The sequence below is a fragment of the Podarcis gaigeae genome, assembly GCF_964106915.1.
Source record: "Podarcis gaigeae genome assembly, chromosome: 9".
Taxonomy (NCBI): domain Eukaryota; kingdom Metazoa; phylum Chordata; class Lepidosauria; order Squamata; family Lacertidae; genus Podarcis; species Podarcis gaigeae.
Genome location: NC_139685.1, coordinates 49,292,644 through 49,316,713, shown reverse-complemented (window position 1 = coordinate 49,316,713; position 24,070 = coordinate 49,292,644).

Genomic DNA, 24,070 nt, shown 5'->3' with positions numbered 1-24,070 from the left:
CCAAATCCTACCCCAGTGGCAGACCTTGGGATCTGATATTTCAGTGGCACCCTGTGCAATGTCAAAATTTGGTATCCCCCACTTATCACTCTCCATTCCAAAGTATAGTTGCAGCATCCCTTGTGGTGCCTCCAAGTCTCATGACTGAACCAGTTGCAGTCCCATAAATTTACCTCTGCCTACCCTCACAATACCGCTGAGAAAGATCTCTTCCTAAAATGTTGAAAATCAGCTACTAATCAGGGTAGTCAGTACTGAACTAGATGAAGTTGGTATAAGGATCTCTGCTAAGGACCATTCTCATAGTCCCTAACTTGAAACAAATAGTCCCTGTGTTCAGACCAGCTTCCAAACCGACCTCACTCTATATCTTTATTCCATTCTGCTTTGTTGACATGATCATTTCTATTTAAACTAGGTCAGAATACAAGATCAAGCGCATCGTGGGCAAATACAGCTGTAGGATCAGCAAAACTAAGACAAAAGTAGATGTATAGGATAGCATGACATGAGGAGGTAAGACTGACATTACAGTACTGGAAATGAACTAGCAACAAGTTGTAACTGATACAATATGCTGCACTTACTCTGTTTTCCAACATTTAACTCCAAAGGTCAGGATTTATTAAGGATGTTGCGCCTTCCACACTAGCAAAGTTGGAGCAAGTGGAAAGTTACAGATAAAGGTAAAGGTAAAGGTACCCCTGCCCATACGGGCCAGTCTTGACAGACTCTGGGGTTGTGCGCCCATCTCACTTAAGAGGCCAGGGGCCAGCGCTGTCCGGAGACACTTCCGGGTCACGTGACTAAAAATATACACCACTCAAGCAGCTTAAGCTTGCAACAAATTTGCAGCAACATAAGTTACAGATATGTTGCTGCAAATTTGTTGCAAGCTTAAGCTGCTTGAGTGGTGTATATTTTTAGTAATAATGATGAAGGAAGAACCAGCAGAGAGAGGAATATGGTTTTCACTTAGCCACACGGAATACTTCCAGCATGCAAGAACTGGATATGGAATACTGTTCAGAATCCACAGCTGGCCACAGGTGCCTTTCTTTTTGCAAAGAGAGACAATCTAGGTTCGTTGAGTGTTAAGCCACATGCGGTAACATTATAGGGCCTGGCAACTAGGGTGGAAAATGGTCAACTCAGCACTTGTCATAAAAAGTAGATTTGTGCAAAACAACATTTTCTTATTCCTGGATCCTTCCATATATGGAGCCGCCTCCTCTTGTAAACTATCCCAATCTTAATGGCAGATTTATTTTCACCATATATGAATACATGCAAAGAAATGATAAATTTGCACATTGATCTCTTTAGCAAATTAAGCTGAGTGAAATGAATGTCCAGAAGTGTCCCCAACATTCATCACAGATCCTGCCATACCAGACTTATTTTATATATTAAAAAGCCACAACCATCTGAGGTAGAGGGTCACCACCATGTGATTTCCCTCCGTTCCCCTCAGTATTTACATCATACGTGATTGTGTTTGCACTGGACCATATATCAGAATATTCTAGAAAACAACATTCTTGTGCCACATGAACACTGAGTGTAAATGTGCGAGTATCTCCACCCCCGGCTCTCATAAAGCCTGTCCTGCACACTGTGAACCTCAGAACATTTACTCAGAAGTAAGGTCAGCTGTGTTGAATGGGACTCACTGTCAAACAAGTATACATAGAATTCTAGTGTTAGGGTAGAATTAAGTTAAATCCAGACGTAGGGTAAAACCACTGAAATGAATGGGACTTTGTTAAATTATGCTGTAATCCTACCCTTTTTACCTAGGGATAAGGCTCACTGAATTCAACAGGACTTCTGAGTAGACACGTTTAGGATTGTTCTTTAGGATTGTGTCGCGTAGTGGTTAAGAGCAGTAGTCTCGTAATCTGGGGAACCGGGTTCGCATCTCCGCTCCTCCACATGCAGCTGCTGGGTGACCTTGGGCTAGTCAAACTTCTTTGAAGTCTCTCAGCCCCACTCACCTCACAGACTGTTTGTTGTGGGGGAGGAAGGGAAAGGAGAATGTTAGCCGCTTTGAGACCCCTTAAAGGGAGTGAAAGGCGGGATATCAAATCCAAACTCTTCTCTTCCTCTTCTTCTTCTTCTTCTACTAACTTGTGTCTCCCTGATTTCAATAGTTCTGCTATAAGAATGACTAATGTCACATTCACATCCTATATCAAAAGCACTCTTTTGCCACTTTAATAGTCATGGCTCCCCCCCCCCCAAAAAAAAAAAAAATCTGGCAACTGTAGTTTAAGAGTGCTGGGAGCCATAGTTCTGTGAAAAGCTCCTAATTCTTCGCACCTTTAACAAGCCACGGCTCCCAGGATTCTGAAAGTCATAACTAATAAAGTGTTATAAGAATATTTTAAATGTATAGTGTGGATATGACCTAAGTACATATTCAATCCCAGGCAGAGCTTTTATGCGTAAGCTGCTTTTCTACGCAATGTGGCAAACACCAGTTCAGATCTCTGGCGAAGGTGATATCTTGAAAATGGATAAGCCCTGGGCAAAAGAAGGGTTAAGTACACCTCCCTCCCACCTGACGCTTCTCCTTTTCAAACGACTTCCTCCCCTGCTGCTTTGCAGCTGTTTGGCAGAAGGTTGGTTCCCAGACTTGCATTTCAGCTGAACGCCTTGTTGCACCCTCTGTTGGGTTTTATCTCTTAAGATCCTTAGGAAGAAATGTCTGAAATGCATGGCGGTAACTGCACTCTGCAAGTTTGACTCCATGAAAGAAAGAAAAATCCTCTCCAAAAAAAAAATGAAAAGCCCTCTCTCATCCAAATTTCTGGGCCAGATAGATTTGAGATGGAAAGAAGCCCAGATTTCTTACTGTGCTCGCAGACTAAATTGCACTAAATTATTTCATGCTTCACTACTACTGCATATTATCTGATGTCCTGTGAGTCCTGGCCTATTATGCAGCACTGTGAACCCTGGTCTACCACGCTGAGCTTTCTTTGGGGCAGCATTCCAAGAACTGCAGCACAGGTTGGATAATTTATACTTCACTGCCAGAGGGGGAAATGGCACTGGGACATGCTTGTGCGCCAACTCCAGCTGGGCTCACACCTCTTAAACACTCTGAAAAGGGAATAGCGTTTCAAAGTGTCTTGCTGGAGGTTTTTGGGTTTTTTAATAGGGCACAGTCACCTCCTTCGTGAACATGGATCATTTCTGGCCCTTCACAGTGGGTCCTTTCGAATGGTGAACAAATCAGTTCTTGAGATCACATAACCCACACAGCTGTCTCTGCTTAACCGGTGGGCTGGTATGACCATATCCTGATCATGGACCTGGTTCAGAGGCTACCTCCCTCCCAGGACTTCAGCTGCCAGAATTTCACTGATTGTTATTTTTTTTTAGGAGGTCAGAGGGCTGCTCATATTCCCTCTTCTGGGCCAAGCAGCTACAGACAGACAAGACTGATATACAGGCTTGATTTACATGCAAATTCACTCTGACATCTACTCAAGTTTCACAAGCCTGATGCAGCAAACAGCAGTCCGTTGCGGGCATCTTAGGCTGGGAGCTTGCCGAGCCTTGGAAAGCCAGTCAGTCTATCCATGACAACCTCACAACACAACAGTCACTGGTAAGAGAAGTGCACATGCTCATTAGTTACAATAAAATTTAGCATTTATATACCACTTTGAAGTGCTCACTGTGCATCACGTCAGTTGTGTTGCTGTAATCACTTGCCATTAAATGCTGCAATCCATGGTATTATTCCTATATTTCAGATGCAGAGTAGGGCAATGGAGGAAGGTGGGACAGTGCCTACAGTGAGTGTGGGCCAAATATAAATCAAGGCTTATTGGTAGATCGCAGTGATTTTTAGTAGATTGTAAGGGGAGGAAGAATACTTGAAACAGAATTATCTAACTCTTTCACCTGAGGGCTTAATCTGACCTCCCCTCCCAAGCGATTTTTTCAGACCTTGCAAGACAACCGATTTTAACAGCATAACCAAAACTATCTATCTATCTATCTATCATCTATCTATCTATCTATCTATCATCTATCTATCATCTATCAATCATCTATCTATCTACACATAGGGGCGGGAGAGAGAGAGAGAGAGAGAGAGAGAGAGAGAGACCACTGGACAGGTCAGAAGTTTAAACCTATCTGCCTAACTTAGTGCCCTAATGGGAATGCAAACTATCCCATTCCCAGTCATCGGACTAATCATCTGATGGGCAGGGAAAGGGCCATAACCTACCATCTCAACTGACCTTCAAAGATCAGCAGAAGTTAGGCCTGTGTATCTCATGTGTGTGGCATTTGTGCAAAACATAATAATAAAGTGGGACATGCAACATAATATTGCAGTATGTCGTGTTCCTGTTCACTGTTCCAGTTAGTCAGATATACTCTGGGTTCAAGGTTCTTATGCCGCCGTACAGAGCACTGAACAATTCCATTTCTGCCTTAAGGACTGCCTGAGCCCTGGTGCCCCAGCTCAGTCACTGAGATCAGAGAGGATGGAGCTGAGTATGAATGTTCAATTAACAGGTTGTCTAGAAGCAACTGCAGTGACAGATAGGGGAGAGAGAGACAGAGGTCAGGGCTTCTGTGATACACTAACACTTGAATTTATCCACAAAACCTTTTGTTTGCACCTCTATGCATAGTCTTTTTTCTGTTTAATTGTTTCATGCCAAAGCATCTGCATTCTCCCTCCTTCTTAATCCATTTGCATTAAATCATTTCCCCGAAACTCACAAAAACCAACTCACCCTGTGACATTAACCAAATCTCTGCTTTACATAAACAGGGGACTCCATGGTCTTGTCTTAAGGGGAAATTGATTATATTTCACAAACTGCAAAATAGCAGGAAGTAACTGAAATTTGAAAGAGCAACAAAAACTAGAACCAAAATGGATTCCTGAATTCACTGTACAGAGAAAACTAGCTCATCACTGAACTAGAGTCCTTTGGTGTGACATAGTAACTTTCCTCCGCAAATGGGTTTTCTACATGGACAACACCTTTAGATTAGATTACTACAATGCACTATACATGGGGCTGCCTCTGAAGATGGTTTGGGCCCTCTAACACACTAGGAATCAGTGTAGCACCATATTAAACAGGATGAAACCCTGCCAATTTCCCTTACGAATACAGGCGCTTTTCCTGAAGGTTGCCATAGCATTTGGACTAACACAGCTAGTTGGTAAGCTTTCTGAGGCCAGGCTGCTTTCTCTGTAATGCTCCTCTTTCTCCACAGCAGTTTTTTAAATTATGAAATCTTAATACTCTGTTAAATTGCTTAATAAAAAACCTAATTTATTAACTAGTGTTTTTTAAGCGTCAAGACTTTCACTGAAAGAAAAATATGAAGCAGTGTTGGCTGAAGCCGGTGGAGTTTTCCATTTACTTGTATGAATAAACTAGAAATGTTGTATGCTTAACAATTTGAAAAAAGGAAATAATTTTTTAATTTAAAATGATTAATACATACGGAGCAACGTAAAGAATGGAAAAGAAATGGTTTAAGCCATATGGTGGCTGGAAAAGTTATTTTAAAAGCCTTGGCCTCAAAGCTGCTTGATGACTGAAAACTACCTTTAATTCGCTATGCTATTTAATATTAAGCATCATGTAATTTGCTTTTAGAGTGTAAGGTTTTATATTCAAACCTCCCCCACATTAAAAAAAAAATCCTTTTTCAATGGTAGAGAACAAATGGGCTTCAGATCAACAGAGTTTTCTGCAGGTTGGAAAAGATTGCATGCTTGTTAAATACTTAAGAGGCCACTTCTCGTGATAACCTTATCAGTTGCTAGTGCCCTTCTCAATGCACACAATAAATATTGTACTCAGACTCCTGCATTGCCATACATATGTTAAATGCTCACCTCCAAGCATACACAAGGTGGCTAAGCTCCCATTTTTCCAGGGGTTCCCGTTACCTATGCACGTGTGCTTGTATATATGGGAGCACGTTGCAGACAAATATCAGGGAAGGTAGGTTTGTCACCATCCTCCCGTTTGTATGGAAAAGTGCCCTAATGACTTCAGTCTTCAGTCAAGGGACTCAGTCAAGGGACTCATGGCTTGATTGGTGCCTTCCTTGCAATAAGACTCAACAACCAGCAAAAATAGTATAAGAACATGAACATGGCATGCTGATATCTGCTGTATGTGTATCTTACTTTAGAAACCCATCCCAATCAAAACCTGATTTCTTTTGCAGAACAAACATTTAGGGTACCTTCTTGCCTGGGCTGACTTTCAATGGCCATGGGCAGTTTTTGTTGTTGCTGTTGCTGTTATTTTGAGCAAATCGTTATTTGATTGTGAAGCTTCTTCAACAAAAATAATGCAGCTAGCTTTACCCAACCTCTTCCTTCAGCGGGTAACATAAAAACCAGGAGATAACAAACACATTTTTAAATTCTCTGAACATCCAAAAGATCAGTACAAAAAAATACCTCTGGACTGGATTGAGATGGTAATGATGCACACGCGCTGTTCATCAAAAATGCTTTCTAGTTTTAAAAAGTCAGCTGATGCTTATGGTTAAATTGCTGCTGTCTGTACTTCTTAGCAATTTCCCAAAGGTCAAGTCATGATAATACAAAAATAGAGTAAAGAAAATGATAAGAGAATAAGTACTGCTGTGTTTTATCAGAACAAGGCCCATTTAGTCCAGAATTCTGTCTCCAACAGTGGCCTCTGGGAAGGCTCACAAATTTGGGAAGGGGTTAGGCTTGATGCAAAGAAGTTACTCTCTTCTAGCTATAATTGTATAACACACAACAATTTAGTTATAGCATGGAAAACTTGGCTTAACCCAGCAGTGGTCCTAGGTTTTGGATAGAAAGTTCTGATGTGTAATTATCTAATTTACTCAAACAATTGCTTTCTGGAATAGAAGTAACTGACTTATCCAACTGTGTTCTGGCAAGGCCCAATGCCTCAGTCCATGATTGTTTAGAGTTGAGCCATTCTAAAGTTTAGAAGCCCTGCAGAAAATATATTTATCATTCTCTGATGGCTTCTGACATTGCTTCATTTTCTACAAATCACAGCTGAGCTATGTATTCTGTTCAGAGTCACAGACTCCTATGTTTGGCTCTCTTTTGGATGATGTACTAGGAAAAGCCAGGTACCAGATCAATGCAGCTATGGTTGGTGATATTCTCTAACCCAGAACAAAAGCATCTCCTAGTGGGACAACTAGTGCTTTACTCCAACTCAGTTTACTTAGAAGTACTTCTTGGTTAGGGTGTAGACAGCTTTAGTGAAGGAAATCTGAGCTAAAGCCCTCCAAACCTATTTCAGAACACCCAAGTACAAACCAAACAATATATACTATGGAATCAATAGCATCTTCTGGTTGCTTCATGCTTATCGTTTAAGCTGACATTAAACTATAAAGCAATGATTTGTGTGCTTTGCCTTCTGAGGATGGAGGACACAGAGTTCCAGCTCATAAATGGTGTTCACATTGGGCACAAGGATGAACATGTGCACATTAAGGAACCTTTGTTAGTCGAGTCCATTAACTTCAATGAATCTAGCAGGGCTAGCATTGAATACCACAATGATGTTGGAGTGATGGCAGCTACTCTTTATTACCAAAACACTGAATTTACAAGGAAGGAACTGCTGGTGAAAGAAGACAAATCTAGTAAATGGAATACATGAGATGATAACTCATACCTCTTTTGAATCACCAGATCAGTCAGGAGAAGAAATAGTTATTTGGAATTCTCTGAGTAAGTATTTTCTCATTGCGTATCTTCTGGAAGCTCCACAGACTTTTAAGAACCTCGTCATATTTCCAGAACTTGTCTAAATTTCTCATTAAACTTCCCATTTAACTGAGTAATTTAAGTAGGGTTGAATTTTCATCTCCCTTATCTGGGAGTAAGAAAAGCCTGCAGTCAACAGTCCTCCTTGACTTTGAACAAATCTCTACTCAGCCTGGGATTCTACTCAATATTGTAAGAGCTCGGGGGACTGCTTATTTCACCAACCATATCACTGCATCCTATGCTTTGGTGTGAAGAGTCCTTCTCTTACATTATCCCAGTATTGAAAATCGATCCTCAGCCCCTTCTGGGGAAACTTAAAAGGAGTTTGTAATTTGGCTTTATTTTCTAAAAAGTCTTTCCAAGATTAAACTTGGCAAACATGCTCTTAGTTTTAGATACTTTTCACGTCTGTGGGTGCTTGCGTCATGCTTATACAATTGCACACAGAGAACCACTTGTGTCTCATTATACTGAGAGTACCACCATCTTAATGGAAGACATTCAACTGGATTCCACCTTATTTGTGTTTCAGGTTTGTTTATTTCAGTGCAGGTGGGAGTGGGAGGAGGCCACAGCAATAAATCAGGTCAGGCTAGAGTCTACACCTCACCTCTCAGCATGAGAGATAAAGCAGAAACACAGAGAGGGAGGTGTGGACTTGATGAGGAATCAGAAATATTAGAGAAGCAGAAGAGGGGAGAGAAGGTGGAGAGGAATTGTAAGAGCACATTTCATCCTGCTAGCACAATGAGCAGTTTGTTGGGACAAAGCTAAGTGGGTGGAGCCCTCTAAAGCAGCATCTGAAGAAAAATGGGAGCAGAAAGGGGATCGGGAGGGAGAAACCCTCACACTTTGAACAAATGAGGAGACAACAAGAAAGAGAAATATTGGAGTCAGGGGTTGGGACAAAAAGCCCTACTGGAGAAAGGAAAGTAGGGAAAGGACACATCATAAAGGACAAGCCTATGGAAGGAGTCCAATGATGAGAAGTAAGTTTGCACTCTTGTAGCACTGGCCCCCACCCAGTATACTCTGAAGCAAGCATATGCTGGCACTTGGAGGATTCTTGTGGTGAGGGCTGATAAACACAGAGGCCTCATCCACAGTTCTGCTTGTCCCATGCCTAGAAAACGTGGGTCTGAGTCCTTCCCCACTTGTCCCATGTTTTCTAGGCATGGGTGCAAGTAGTTTTGCCTCCCCCCCCAAAAAAAAACCCCTCCTGTTCTTTAGTGATAAAGCAAAACAAAGGAGAATCCACAGAATACCCGGTTGCCATTTATTCCAAATCAGCACAAAATCATGGGTTTTCCTGGAGTGGGGTGGGAGAAGTCAGGGAAAAATGGAAGTGTGGATAAGCCCAGAGTGAATGCAACAGGGAGTTTTAGGCTCAAGCACCAGCACATCAACAGAAGATCACAAAAAGGCTTTGCAGGGTAGAAGCCATAATGCCACAGTAGCATCTGCATGGCGGCTACTTTGAAAATCATGTCCACTTAGAACATTGAGTTAAATGCGGCTTCGTCCCCCACAAGTGAATAGCACTGATTTCACTGGGTTTCCACAATTATGAATTATGAATGGTCTCATTCGTCCATTGACCACAATCCAATACAGAGCTAGGCACACTTAAGCCCCCTGTGCCATGAATTACCGCTCACAAATTCAGTTCAGAGAAAATTAAGAATCATTAACCGTGCACTAAAATTATACAGGTTTCAATGAGGCTTAATCTCACTAACCTCTGGTTTATGACTCGTGTGTTTTTAAAAATCAAGTTGCGCAATGTACACTTTAATGCATGTGATCAAAAAGCTCAGAAAGCCTGTGAATGGAAATAGAATACAGATATCTGTTTGTGTGCTCTTCTTGTAAGACAATGTAAGTCTTCCTGGCTAGGCACAGAGTGTCCCCCACAGGTAAAGAAACCGAGAAGTGTAGGTCAAGGGAACCTTAAAAAGCCGAGGGTTCAAAAGACACAATAGATGTGCCACGATATTTATTTATTTTTAGTGCTGAGCAGAAGTATTCAGTCCAGGATTGTTTCTTCAGCACTTTGGGGGATGAGGTGGCCAAAGGCTCTCCAATGGTTGTACTAATCTGGGGTGGGGGGGCCAAGAGAAGTGGTGGAAGTCACAATACTTAACACTTAATGAGCTAGATGTATTTTTTAGCTCACTCAATGAGCTAGATGTTTTTTCCTTCCTGTTTTTAACTTTGAGAAAAGTGACCACTCCAAGCAGTTGACTGGCTGCCATTTGCAAATGAGCTAGAATGCCTAATGAAAATGATCTTAATGATCTTGAGCAACTGAGATTAAAACACTCTGTAACCATAGCACAACAAGGCCACTTTATTTAATGCTTTATTTTTTATTTTTTAAAGAATCTGATTTCTTGCAGTTAGGAAAGTAATGAAAAAGTGCATTGGTAGTTGTGGGTTATCCAATGGCTAACTTGCAGACAAATCAGGATGAATGCTGGGTGAATGTGCATTGTCATTTAACTGTCCAGCAAAAAAATCTGAACAGATGCTCAGTAAAGCTCAGATATAATCTAACCTCCTTGTAAGCTTTGTGCAAGCAAACCAGGTTGAGCACCCTATAAATAAGTCGTCTAGAAGAGCCTGATGTTGTAAAAAAGAAAAAGAAATGAATCATTATAACAGAGTTGTTTTCTTACGAAGGAAGGGGTGGACACCTTAGCTACCTCATCAAATGTAAATCTACTCACCACTTGAAAATATTGCCACTTTCACCCATCCTCTGAAAGTCACCAATATTATCTCCCCATCTTCATAGAAGTTAGTAATTCTCACAAGGGTGGGTGTGTGCAACCCAGTCAGATGGGTGGGGTACAAATAATAAAATTATTATTTTAAAATTATTATATGAAGGGGGTTCTGCCATTTTTTTATACTGCCATTTAGTTATATTCTCAAGGCTATTCATGCACAAAAATAAAAAATATATATAATTTAAATGCAAAAAAAGGTAAAAGTCATAAAAATGTAAAAACAGCATAAAACCATTAACAGGATTTAAAAAGCGTCTGAGGAGATTTTTGGGGAAATAAAACAGCCTTTGTGTGGAACTGAAAGAACAACAAAGTAGGTATCATCCAGGTAAACCATTCTGGGGACAACTTGTGTTGTTAAATAAATATGGAAATATTTGACATACATATATATCTGCCCTATGAAGAATTATATATAACTTTCCAAGCCCTATATGTTTAGCAACATAAGATGAATCAACAAAGGCTAACAACTATTGTATTTTGCCCATCATGTAAATGTTTCTTTCTGAAAAGCGCTTAAAGCTCTTAAATACTTAGCTTATATTTTAAACTTTGTTATGTAATACTTTGTCAGGCCAACAATATATAGAGCATGGCTCTTAAGTTGTTACCATGAAGATTTACAAAACATAAAGCAGTTAAAATGTAAATACAAATGAAGGCTCAATGGGCAGCAAAATTATCTTAAGACATGCATATTCTGTAGAGCCAGGAAACATGTTTTTATGTTTTGTAAAATATTGTTGTAGTGATTGCCTCAACTTTCTGGAATTTGATACTTCTGGAGTTCTATTATGTATGTAAAGACAATTGTCTTGTGGCTCTTGCTAAACAGAGATTCTTAATTAGCTATATTCCTTTGTTGTCTGGTGATTATCTTTTATCTTCTCTTTTTGAAATTAGAAGACTAATAAGATTTAATTTTTTTAAAGACTCGTGCTTCTCCTAAAAGGAAACCTCCAGTTGAAGGATTTAAATTACCAGACTGCCCTCTAGTGGTAAACCCTTCTGTTTCTTTCTACTACAAGACGACAGAAAGAGTTTTCTATACCATAATCATCACATGAACTACTGAAAAAGCTAAATCTTTTGAAATGTGTTTTTTCTTTCATAATTGCACCTATTAAGGTGCTATGAAAATACACCATAGCTCAAGTTTCTAGAATGACTTAAAGTCCAAAATTAGTTGCACAGAAAAATATATTTTATAGAATCAAATAATAGCAGAGTTGCAAGGGACCACGAGGGCATCTAGTCCAACCCCCTGCAATGCAGGACCTGAGATTAAGAGTCTCATGCTCTACTGACTGAGCTATCTCAGCTGAAAGCTTAGTTACTAACCTTATGCACTGAGTGTTACATCAGAGCTATCTTAAAGACCAACTAAGTTAGTTCTTGGTATGAGCTTTCGTGTGCATGCACACTTCTTCAGATACACTGAAACAGAAGTTACCAGACCCTTCTATATAGTGAGAAGGTGGGGAGGGGTATTACTCAGAAGGGTGGTGGGAATGGGTGATTGGCAGATAGCTGTGATGAACCTGTTGACGACTCTTAACGACTGCAATAGGTCTTACAGGAAAAAACAAGGGGTGAGAAGGTGAAAAATGGCTTTGTCATGTATAATGAGATAAGAATCCAATGTCTTTGTTCAGACCAGGTCTCTCCATGGTTTTAAGTTTGGTGATAAGTTGCAATTCAGCAGCTTCTCTTTCCAGTCTATTTCTGAAATTCCTTTGTAGTAAAACAGCTACTTTGAGATCTTGTATAGAATGTCCTGGGAGATTGAAGTGTTCTCTTACTGGTTTCTCTGTCTATCACAAGTGTGAGAAAGCCCATTCCAAGGTAGATTAGTCAACAGTGCTAAGCACTGTTTGAAGGTCAGGGCTCACCAATCTCTGCCCAGAGCAATCCTCTCAGCTAAATACTCTGTGCAACCCCCTAACAAGACCCATCTATTTTCTCTCAGTCATATGTGGCTATTTTTCAATCTTAGTCATACAAATATGCAGCCCTGTGCATAGTACCAAGTACATTTCCTTTCTTTTAGCCACATCCTCTCTTCCTTCCCAGCCCCAGCCCCTTTTGAATATTATACCTAGTACACAAAATCACATCTGGGCAGGAGACCCACACATACCTTAGACAGAACAGCTTGGCCTATACAGATTGAAGCACATGCACTATCCTGCTAATGCACAGGAGCTTGTATTCAGGCCCTCTTGGACTCTCATTAAGATGTGCCGGTATGTGTTGGCCTTGATCTTTCCTTAGTCTGCAAGTAAGGGAAAGTAACTGCAGAAGAAACTCCAAGGATCATGCTGTTTTGCTACTGGAAAAGAAAAGCTAAAAAGCAGAAACAAGACGAAAGGTCCGTGAGTAAAGCCAGGCTCTAGCCTATATTGCTAATGTAAAGCTTTTCCTACTATAGGATAACTTTCCACAATTCTAAGCCCATTGCCACCAAATGTGAAGGTTCATGTGCCCAAAACCAGCAAGAAGCTACAAATGAACTCCCTCCCGGACGAAGGGAAATTCAACCAAAATGTAAAACTGAATCTGACAATAAGGAGGAGCACAGTCTGAAACTCAAAACTTCCAGTCTCGAGTGACCTATCTGGATGAATTATAAACCACTGATTTAATATGTCATCAACTGCCAAGGCTTTTTAGGGGGGAGAGTGGCGGGATATAAATACCTTCCGGGGGTAATTTGTGTGAAATGGAACAGCTTATTAGGTATTCTTTCATTGAAAAGACATAAACAAGGGTCTCAGCCACATACAAAAAAAAAATCCCCAGGCAAACTTTATGGTCTGATTTCTCAGAAATACACTGGAAGACTAACAGAAAAGCAAGAAATAGGGCATCTCACAATGCTTTGTTTGCATCAATGAAATACAATACAGGACCACGCCCAGCAAATATTTAACCAGAACGCCACAAACCAGCCCAAAGAGAACATTCATATTCCAAGTATAAATAGATTAAGCATAACACCAAACAAGAGTACAACTCCTTCACATATCTATCTCTCAACTTTTTAATTGGTTCCAAACATTTAATCCCATGCTTAAGACTTACTTCCAGGTAACTGTGTGGGATCTATCGTTTGACCTACCTTTCTAGTCATCCCTTCCTCTAAGGCAGTGGTTCTCAACATGCGGGTCCCCAGATGTTGTTGGACTACAACTCCCATCATCCCTGAGCTCTGGCCTTGCTAGCTAGAGGTAATGGGAGTTGTAGTTCAACAACATCTGGAGACCCACAGGTTGAGAAAGGCTGCTCTAAGGAACCCACAGAAGCATATTTTCCTCTACAGTAGTTTAGGTCAGAGGTGACTAACCTGTGGCCCAGCGTTTGCCGTTTGATGTGAAATAGGAAATATCAGCCTTCCACTGCTGCTGCCGCCGCCAACACCACCCACCCTGTCACCTCCATTGCTGTTGGAAAAGCAGCACCAGCATCAGTGCCGATCTGAGGTGAGATCTCACCATTTTCCATTGGCGGAGGAGGTCAAGGGGGGGGGGCTGCCTCAGTAGCTTCCAGTGTCTTAGAACAGCCTTGGAGAGTGAACACAGGGCAAGGCTTCTTCTTTCTTTGGCGATCACTCATAGCCGAGTAAGATTGTCTTCCATGAACACGATTTTAACAGTGAGTCCATGAGTAACTTGCTCCAAAGAGTCAGAAGTGAATCAAGGCATTTTGATTCTCTTCTAGGCTTGGCCCCTTTCAGACAACTGCAGTCTCTTAAAGGGTCAACTCTCTGGCCTGAAGATGGTGACTTCTCTTGTGCTCCATGACCTCCCGCCTGATGTATTCCTTGCTCTGTCTGACTGATCTTGCCCTCAAAAGTACAGTCAACCTGATTGCTTATGACCAAGAAGCATTTGGCTGTGAAACTGAAGCTCACTAGTCCAGCATTCCATGTAAGAACCTGTTTTATACTTGACAAGCTTTTATGCTGAAAACACTAGCCTTGACAGGCACTGTGTCCACCAAATGGATCACAGTCTACCAGGGCCGTCTTAGCCATAGGCAGTAGGGGTGCGGGGCACCCAGGCGCCGGGCTCTCAGGGGCACCAGGTTGAGAGTCCAGGGCCCAAGAGTTGAGTCTAGGGAAAAGCCTGTCCATTGGTTGGAGTGCCACAGAGGGCTCTTCTGCTGTGGACGGCTCTGCACCGTGTGTTCGGGGGCGACCGAGCCAGCGAGATGCTGAGGCAGCCTGCCTGCTCTGCCCTCTTGTGCACCTGAGACTGGGCAACCTGGGGGGGGTTGCCAGGTGGGTGTTTGCACCCCAGCGCCGCATATGCTTCATGTTGGTACTAAAGGGTTAAGAGGTAACAAGTCGCTCTAATCACTGAGCAGCTGGAAGTCATTAAGCATCCAGGAATATGAGTTAGTTTGTATAAATAGTCAGTTCACCCGTATGCTCTCCTCCCCCCTTGACCTGACTCGCAGACTCAGTTTGTGGCCATGGGTGTGTTTGCTGATATGAGTTAAGTTTAGAGTAAAGTTTTCTTTATGCCGGAGATAAAAGCATGTGTGCTTTATCGCCAGGGTTTTTCTTTTGTAAATAAAGTTTTTTTCCTGAGTTCCAAAGTGCTTGCTCCAGGATTCTTCATTCAAAGGTACTGACTCTCCTGCCTTCTTCAACCGCTGCACAATATTCTCTGCTGAGATAAGATTTATGGTGTTGGAAGCGCACTGGACATTTACTTAACATTAAACTAATTAAAGTTTAATGGACACTTCAGACAGCCCTGCAGTCTACCTTTTAATCCAGTGAAACTGAATGTTGAAAGATTCAGGAAACAAAGAATTTCTTCATGCAGTGTGTAGTTAAACTATGGAACTCTCTTCCACAGGAAGTGGTGGCCAAAACTTGGATGGCTTTGAAAGAGAATTAGACAAATTCACAGAGAAGGTTATCAATGGCTACTAGCCATAATGGTTATGCTCTGCCTCCACGGTTGGATGCCAATTGCTGGAAATCACAGGAGAGGAGAGTGTTCTTGTGTTCAGATCCTGCTTGCAGGCTTCCCACAGGCATCTGGTTGGACACTGTGAGAACAGGATGCTGGACCAGATGGTCCATTAGCCTGACCCACCAGTCTCTTATTATGTTCTTACATTTCACATATCCTCTAACCTTGAAAAGAACAGAGAGAGAGAGAGAGAGAGAGAGAGAGAGAGAGAGAGAGAGATGTTTCATGAATTTCAAAAATAGAAGCAGAAGCAGAAAAGCTTTGAAGTTTTGTTTGTTTACTCCCCTTTTTTCTTGTTTTATGGAAATTAACAAGAACAATTCTCAGATTTATGTTTTCACCAATAGGTGGAGCTAGCTATTCTTCTATCTCCTGCAAAGTAAAATCAGGAAGTTGTGGGAAACCATCAGTTTTCCATATTGTAGAGACATTTATTAGAGAACTTCAAAGCAATAAAATACCAGAGCACTAAGGTGAAACAGGAATAGGTTAGTATATGAGGGTTAAGTTGGACAGTGAGCCCTATTCGGAAACCCTCTTTGCAACCCAAGTATTTAATTAAGACTTGCATGTCAAAATATATTACATTTTAATGAAATTTCACTCATGAACAGACATTTACTGGTAAGCATCTGTCTTCAGCTTTGTTTTTAAATGGAGGCAGATAACAAATCATCAAGACACATTTGTGTAAAAAGACAATATGAATTATATACTTACCATAATTTATGTGCCAAACAAGTATTCACCATTTATGAAAACCAGGGGGGGCTATTGGTAATGTTGCTTTTGAGTGAAACCCAGGTGGCAGATTTATAACTTTCCTCCTTTATTGAAATAGTTTGGTTAGGAAGGAGAGAAAAATGTGTGGATTGTGGAGCCGAGGAGGAGAATTAATGAGAGCACGAGATAACTTTATACTGCCTGATTTTGTTTCACACTCCCTATTTCCAAATGAAGTTCCAGGGGCTGCCTTTCAGGGTTTAGTATCTTTTCATTGAGAGAGCATGGAGAGGCGGAAGATTTATTTACAAAGAGGATGTGGCAAAGGTCAAGATAAGGAAGCAGCACTGCACACATCCAATTGCCAAATGGCAACTTGCAGAGCACTCTCAAAATGCTCCAGTTAACTCCCACTATAAATATATATATTTATAGAGTACATGACTGGTGGGTAGAGAGGAGGAAGAACTGCTGCAGCAGGCACCACACTTGACCTCACGCATTTCCAGACTGTCATATTCCAGCCAATTCAGGCTGCACAATTAAAACTCACTTGGAGCTCTTGTGAAACACAAACACATTTTCATCCAAACACTGGACTTTTTGAGATAAGGAAAGTGATGAAGAAACGCATAGGGTAACTCTTGCTTGACACAACTTCATCTAATCTCCCCACAAACAAATGAGGATGAATGCTCATTAAATAGCAGACATCTTATCTCTCCGCAGACCAGTCAGGCTGAATGTTCATTAGGCAGGTTGCCTGGAAGCGACCTTACACAAAGTATTAGTGCTGCCCATCTCTTGCATGCTGAAGGTCCCCGGCTCAGTTCCTTCCATCGACAGCTAAAATAGATTCCAGGTCAGAGGTTTGGGACAAGGCTAGACAAAAACACCCATCGAGACAAACCATGACTAATCAAATCAGACTGAAAAACCACAAAGCATATTCCGCAATAAATCACAGGAAAGATTGTCTAAGCGTGTTTAAGGATCCACGACTACTGCTCATCTTCCTTACTGTATATGTGTATTCTATATGTGAAAGAGAAATATGGTTTCAATCTTTACCGTTTGCAGTCAAGACAAGAACCTTATTCATGATACTTATCCATTTAATCAAACAACACATGATGCAGGCTATGGTTTGAATAAATAGTTCTGTGCTGGCTTTCTCAAGTCTGAGCCCCTTCTCCCCAAACCAATCTGCCAAAGGGGCTGATAATTCCTCACTTTCTTTTAACAGTAAAGACTAAGGGCTCATATGTAATTCTACTCATCCCATGCCTAGGAAGCACAAGTCGAAGCAAGTTTTCCACTTGTCCTGTGCTTTCTAGGCACAAGTCCCAGTGGTTTTGCCTTTGCTGCTTTCCCCCAGAAAACTTTCTCTTTATCACTAAATTGGAACAAACGGTAATCCACAGAAAATCCTCTTGCTGTTTGTTCTGATTCAGTACTAAACCATAGGTTTTTTCCAGGGGAAAACAGTGGGGGGAACTGAAGTGCGAATGAGCCCTAAGGTATTCGTTTGGAATCCTGGAAAGGAGAGAGACTTTTCTTGGAATTGTGGGTTAATTTTGTCATATTTTTAATGTCTTTAAATTAACTCTGCACCAAAAACATGCAAATTTTAAGTCATAATCATCATAGTGAAAGTGAATCCTCTAACTGGACACTGAAAGCAGTACTGTAGTTAAATGTTTGAGGCCAAGTCTGTATCAGCAACTGAATATACCACTGTTCAAATCCAAAATCCACATATGGCATACAATTGTGATGAAGAAGCTTATTTATTTCTTGAGAAATCAAAAATCAATAATTTTAGTTGAAATTGGTGGAGTTCATATGATTGGATTCAATTTGCGGATCAAGGAAAATGTTCAGCTCTTCAGACTGTGATTATTAATGTCCACCTTTATTTGCTCTGTTTTGTTTTACACTGCTTTGTAACTGCATAAAATGTTTTTAAATTGTCTAATGGTTAAATTATTTGATACTTGGATGCAGTAATTTATTCCTCTTATATATTTCTGGCATCATTCCATCAATGGTTGCCTTACCATTTTTAGTACTACAGTACAATCTCATTTATCAAAATGGCCTATTTGAAGCATCAGTTTAGATAAATTCTTTACATAATTCGCACTGGATTATTCAAGACAGTGTTCTTCAGCATTGGGCCTCTAGATGCTGTTGGACTACAACTCTCATCTTCCCTAGCCAACTTAACATTGCTTGAGGACTCAAATTGAAGAACAGTGCTGTAAAATTTTGGAACGATTTCACATGTAGCACATTTGTTATAGAGAAGTACTCAATTTAAAAGCACCGCCTTAGCCTGCACACCTAACTGGCTTCTGTGCCTTCTTCACATCTGACAACCCAAGGCAGCAGTGTAATACAGTTTTGCCTGAATTTAATTTTAGCCACTTCCTCATGATACCTATTTGAGTGGTAGCCATGTCTTCCTTTAGGAGGCAAGGGAGAAGCATGCCAAAATGTCTCCTCAGGGCAACATATATTCACTGCCTGAAGAAAAATCTGGAATGTTGAACTGGTTTTTCATTGGTAATAGAATCCAAACTGGAGGAATTTCTTGCGCCAATATCTCAATGACTTTTATTTAATAGTAAAATATCAATGTGTCTCAATTCCCATCATGTACAACACCTCCCCGCCACAACCATAGTATCAAGGAGATGGTAAAACATGGGTTTTACATTTAGATTTGAGATTTCCTCTTTACAACTCACAATAATATTTTTTAAATGGAAACTTGCAAAAGCCAACCTTGCTTTCTAAGATATCGCTTACAGTTAAATATTTACTATATTTAGCTTGCAGATGAAAGACCAAGGGTGCAGGAACTACTGTATTCCTTTGGAGTGCAGTGAATGTTTATTACTGACTCTGCTGTCAGAGTAAGTTTCTATACACGTCTTCACAAGGAGTTTACTCTTCCGGTGATTGCATTCAGAGGAGGAGAAATCTGAACCACTAACTGGAAGTCCCTGTAATAGCGATCCCGCTTGGAAGGAAGCCTGAACCCATATATTGCATCTCAGCCGGCTCCAACCACCACCACAGATGTCATAGTGGTTTGTCAGTAGAGACAAGGAAGGAAGGAAGGGTTAGGCTATAAAAAGGAAGAAAGTCTGTGAAAAGAATGTCTGAATAAATATGTATGTGGGTGTAGGCTAATACAAGGCAACTGGGATTGAGTTAAATGTAAAGTAGCTTGCATTTTCCCCACTGGCTCTCTGCTTCTAACTACTGCTCACACCACCAGTGACTACATTATACCATCGGTGGTTTTATTACATGCCAGCAAGCAGTGCGCTTTCATCGTAAAGGACAAACACATCTGTTCCAAAAGGGCAAGGGGTCACAGTCAGTACTTTGAGCGGAATTCTCTCTCTCTCTCTCAACGTTTTACTTTCTTTCAGCTTCTCAGATCATGCTGTGCCCACGCTATTTAACTCTACTAAGGAATGTCACCAATGCAGGTCACCTTTACAGGTGTACTTTGCCTGCCATGTCATGCTTCTCTTTTCTACAGTGATGGCTGGAGTCCATTAGGACTCGTAGGGCACAAGGCAGAGAGGCCAACAGTGGATGAATCAGCGACAACAAGAGGAAAAGCCAACTAATTCTAGTTTTGTATTCCTGTACTTATCACTGCAAGCTGCTCCAATTGGAAGAGAACAAATCTCCTCAAAAGGGAAGATACAGGAAATGCCTCACATTCCTTCATTCCGATTGCTTAGCAACCGTGATTAAGTAGCTAAGTTTCCTTAGCAACAACAGCATCTCCAAATCAGCCTAATAAGCCTTGGAACAGGAGTTCCCAAACTGTGGCCCGCCAATTTCATTCCAGTGGTCCACAACACTTCTGTAAAAATAAAATTAAAGATCATGCAGAACCTAGCACAGTGCATTACAATTGCTACAACCGGCAGAAAAATCTTTATGTGGTCCACCAAGAACCTGTTTGGGGACTGTTACCTTAGAATGCTTCCTCCATGCTTCGTTTTCTAACTTTATAGATATCAATGTAAAAAAAAAAATTAAAGAAAGCTAAGAGTCCAGCCCTTCTGCTGCGGGCGTGGGGTGGGCTTAGGTAGGTAGGAGATGAAAGTGAAGATGAACTACAAAGTGTTCAAAGTTCTACCCCAAAATGAACTTAATTGACCTTTAGTTTTTTGATAATTATGAGGACTACTTTCAGATGCATTTCAGAAATTTTTGAACTAGTTCATTCCAAGCACTGTTTTGAATTCCCATGTTAGTTCCAACTCCTTGACCTGAGAGGATAAATGACTTATTCTCTTATCCCCCAAGTGCATTTAGCAGGAGTGTCAGTGGTCTGGCAATCTTCCCCACAAGGTTCCCATGACTTACAGGTATGTTCAAAGCAGCCATTTTAAACACTACCTTGTCTCACTGAATCAAGTGAGGAAGAAGCCAGTAGCCAATGCTGTGCAACAAATCTTAAAAGGACTTAAAAACCAAGCACTTGTAACATTTGTCTTGCTGTTGAGAAAAATGCTCTCTCATTTCACTGGTTATACTGCAGACCTAAATGCAAATAGGAATGACAAATGTGAAGTGCAGAGATTACTGTAATTGTCAAACATAACGCAGGTGTCCTTCATAAATGTCAGCTATGTAACAATGGTTCCTAAGAGATTGGAGTTTTACAAACCTGAACGTTCTATAAGCATTCATCATTGAAACAGACGAAGTGTCATCCCTAAAGGCCAAAACAATGCCAAGCGTTCTCAACCAGACACGTCCAGCCATCCCCAATTCTAAAATGGAAAACAGAATATTTGTTTTTAAATTATCATGAGAAGTCAAAGCAGAGTCCTACAGACTAGGTTGCAGATTTCAGCCAGAACCTCATTCTTTTTCCTCAGCATTTTCCAAAGGAAAAAGTAATAAAATGAACTATTTCAGAGAAGGGAGAAATGCCATGGTTTTCCCTAAGGAAAATTGCTGTCTCTTAGCAAGTTATATTAGGGTTCCGCAGTTGGTAGATAGAGCTATGTAGACAGATATTAAAAAAAATTGGCCAGTAAAATAGTAATCATAACACATTTTTCTCTTCAGTATAATCTTACCACATGGAGCCAATTTCTGTTTAGATGAAGAAACAGTAGGAAGTTTTCGGAACAGCAGTATCATACACTGTGAATAAATGTATTTAATTATGATGGATAGGATTATTCATCAGACTGTTCATGGACTTTTACAATATTCATCAGAGTGCTCTGAAATCAGACACATTTCTGTATGTCAGTAATTTGGCATATAATGCTAGTGGCTGCTATGAGGATAGTGTAAGGTTTGGGAAATTAATATATTCAATTAACAAACGACAATACCAAAGACAAGGTTTCATCTGGTAACCATTTAGCAAGTGAATTATTCATCAATGGCGCTTGATTTGAACTTTAAATGTTCAAGTTTCAACAAACTATCATGTTGTTCTTGTGATCAATCATAGTGGGAGGTATAGATTAGCAAAGTGTCATCTCTCCAGCCTGCAAAAACGTAGATTCTTCAGTTTCTCCAGTCTCTGGAGAAAAAGTAGCAGGAAGGTGCTGTACCTGTGTGAGGTTGTCCAATGAGTTTATCCAACCAAGGCTCCCTTTACCATGGCTTATTTTGAACCCAGCTCAGTAGAACTTACCTCAGAGCCTGTTTGGGATACCAGGGTTCAGTCCTGAGTTGGAACATTGGAACATGTTCTTGGACTCCAACTCCCATCAGCTCCAGCCAGTATGGGCAATGCTCTGAAATAATGGATGCTATAGTCCAGACATGTTCAACCGGTCGACCGTGATCAACAGATGGATCCCTGGGGTGATCCTGGTTGATTGCGGGATTAAATAAAGTGGGCAAGGAATGTCATGGCCCCTGGCGCTCGGTCCCTCCGCTGCAGGTATGGCTGGTGATCGATTTTCTGTATACAGTGGTACCTCAGGTTACAGATGCTTCAGGTTACATACGCTTCAGGTTACAGACTCCGCTAACCCAGAAATAGTGCTTCAGGTTAAGAACTTTGCTTCAGGATGAGAACAGAAATCATGCTCCGGCGGCACAGCAGCAGCAGGAGGCCCCATTAGCTAAAGTGGTGCTTCAGGTTAAGAACTGTTTCAGGTTAAGTACGGACCTCCGGAATGAATTAAGTACTTAACCCGAGGTACCACTGTGCGCCCCTAAAAGAAGCTTAAGAATGCTGACCCCTCCCCAAAAAAGCTCAACAACTCTGGGCAACCCACCCCACACACGCTCGTCCTCCCTCCAATGACAATTGGTAGATCACTTCCATTTATTTATTTTTATACTGGAAGTAGATCGCAGTCTCTTGGGAGTTGGGAATATAGTCCATCAACATATAGTGAGCATCACGTTGACTATCCCTGACCTAATTTTTTATCCAACTCCTTTTCTAGTTGACACAGAACAGCTATACTCAGTGTTCCACCCTTCTGCCCTCTTCTTTTCCTTTTCTCTTCTATCTTCTATTTTTAGTGACTCCACAGAGGCCCAAGATGCTCATCAATAATGAGAAGCCTCTTTTGTCCACAATGTGGGTTTTCAACCATGCAAATGGATGATGCATCTGTTTTTGAAAACATTGAGTTTTTCATTTATATATTTTTTTCTCTTTCATTTTGATTATACCATTGCTCCAGATCATTTTAATATATCACTGGTACAATATTTTGGGAAGCACTTGTGTCCGAGTAAGTATTCGTGAGTTAATGGTAACCTTTTCCATATGCCACACTCACCACAACCCAAGGTCTTGTTTCTTTAATCAGGTGGCTTATTTCCAATTTTGCAACCCACTGGGTGTTGGAAAACTCCCAGGGGTGCCTCCAAGCATCCTCTGGTATGCATGACCCTGGAAAAGGCATTCCCCCCATTCTCCAGTGCGCTCAGCGACATAAATCAGATGATCTATGCACACTAATCTTCTAGCTTAACACAGCAAGAAGCATGAAATATCATAGTCTAATCTACTATTTATTTACACACTATGTACAGCCAAAGGCATAATGGCGTCTGTTCTCTCCATCTCTCAGAGAACAAACAAAACAAAGTAAAAGCAAAAGTACAGACAATGAAAGAGAGAAGGCTGTCTTCTGTTCCCACAGTCTTCTCAGACAGGCATGGGAATTATACCAATCACAAAATGCAACATCAGAGGAGTGAAATTGCCAACACTGGGGTGACAGGGAGACCTGTTTGAAAGAAGAAGTTATATGAGAAATCAGTAGGTGGGGAAAAGTTTACCTCCCAACTACCTGTTCTCCCCTGCAGATGCCCTTCATCCCCGCTTTAATATTTTTAGATGAACACAAATTTGGCAACCCCCTATTTGCCTCATAATTCCACCTCACAATTAGACTAATTTGTTTTATTACTTATTGAAACTGTTATCTCCAAGCAGCATTATCCAATAGGCATGTGCAGTGCTTAAAAGACTGAGTACACTGCTCCTGCTGACAGAACAGACATCCCAGGTCCTAAAGCACAGTTTGGCATGTTGCTCTTGTAGAACTCAACAGAGAGGAGGCCGAAGACAAAGATAGAGTTAGATGGCTCTGACTGTCACTGCCTCTTGCTCCACCTACTGTTTGGTTCTCCCAGCCCTCTGCCCCACCAGTGGGGATGGGTGGGAAATGTAAGACCCGCTGCAGAAGAGCCAAAGTCTCAGTCCCCCCCCCGAACTGCCCCCTAACAACTTCCCTGCC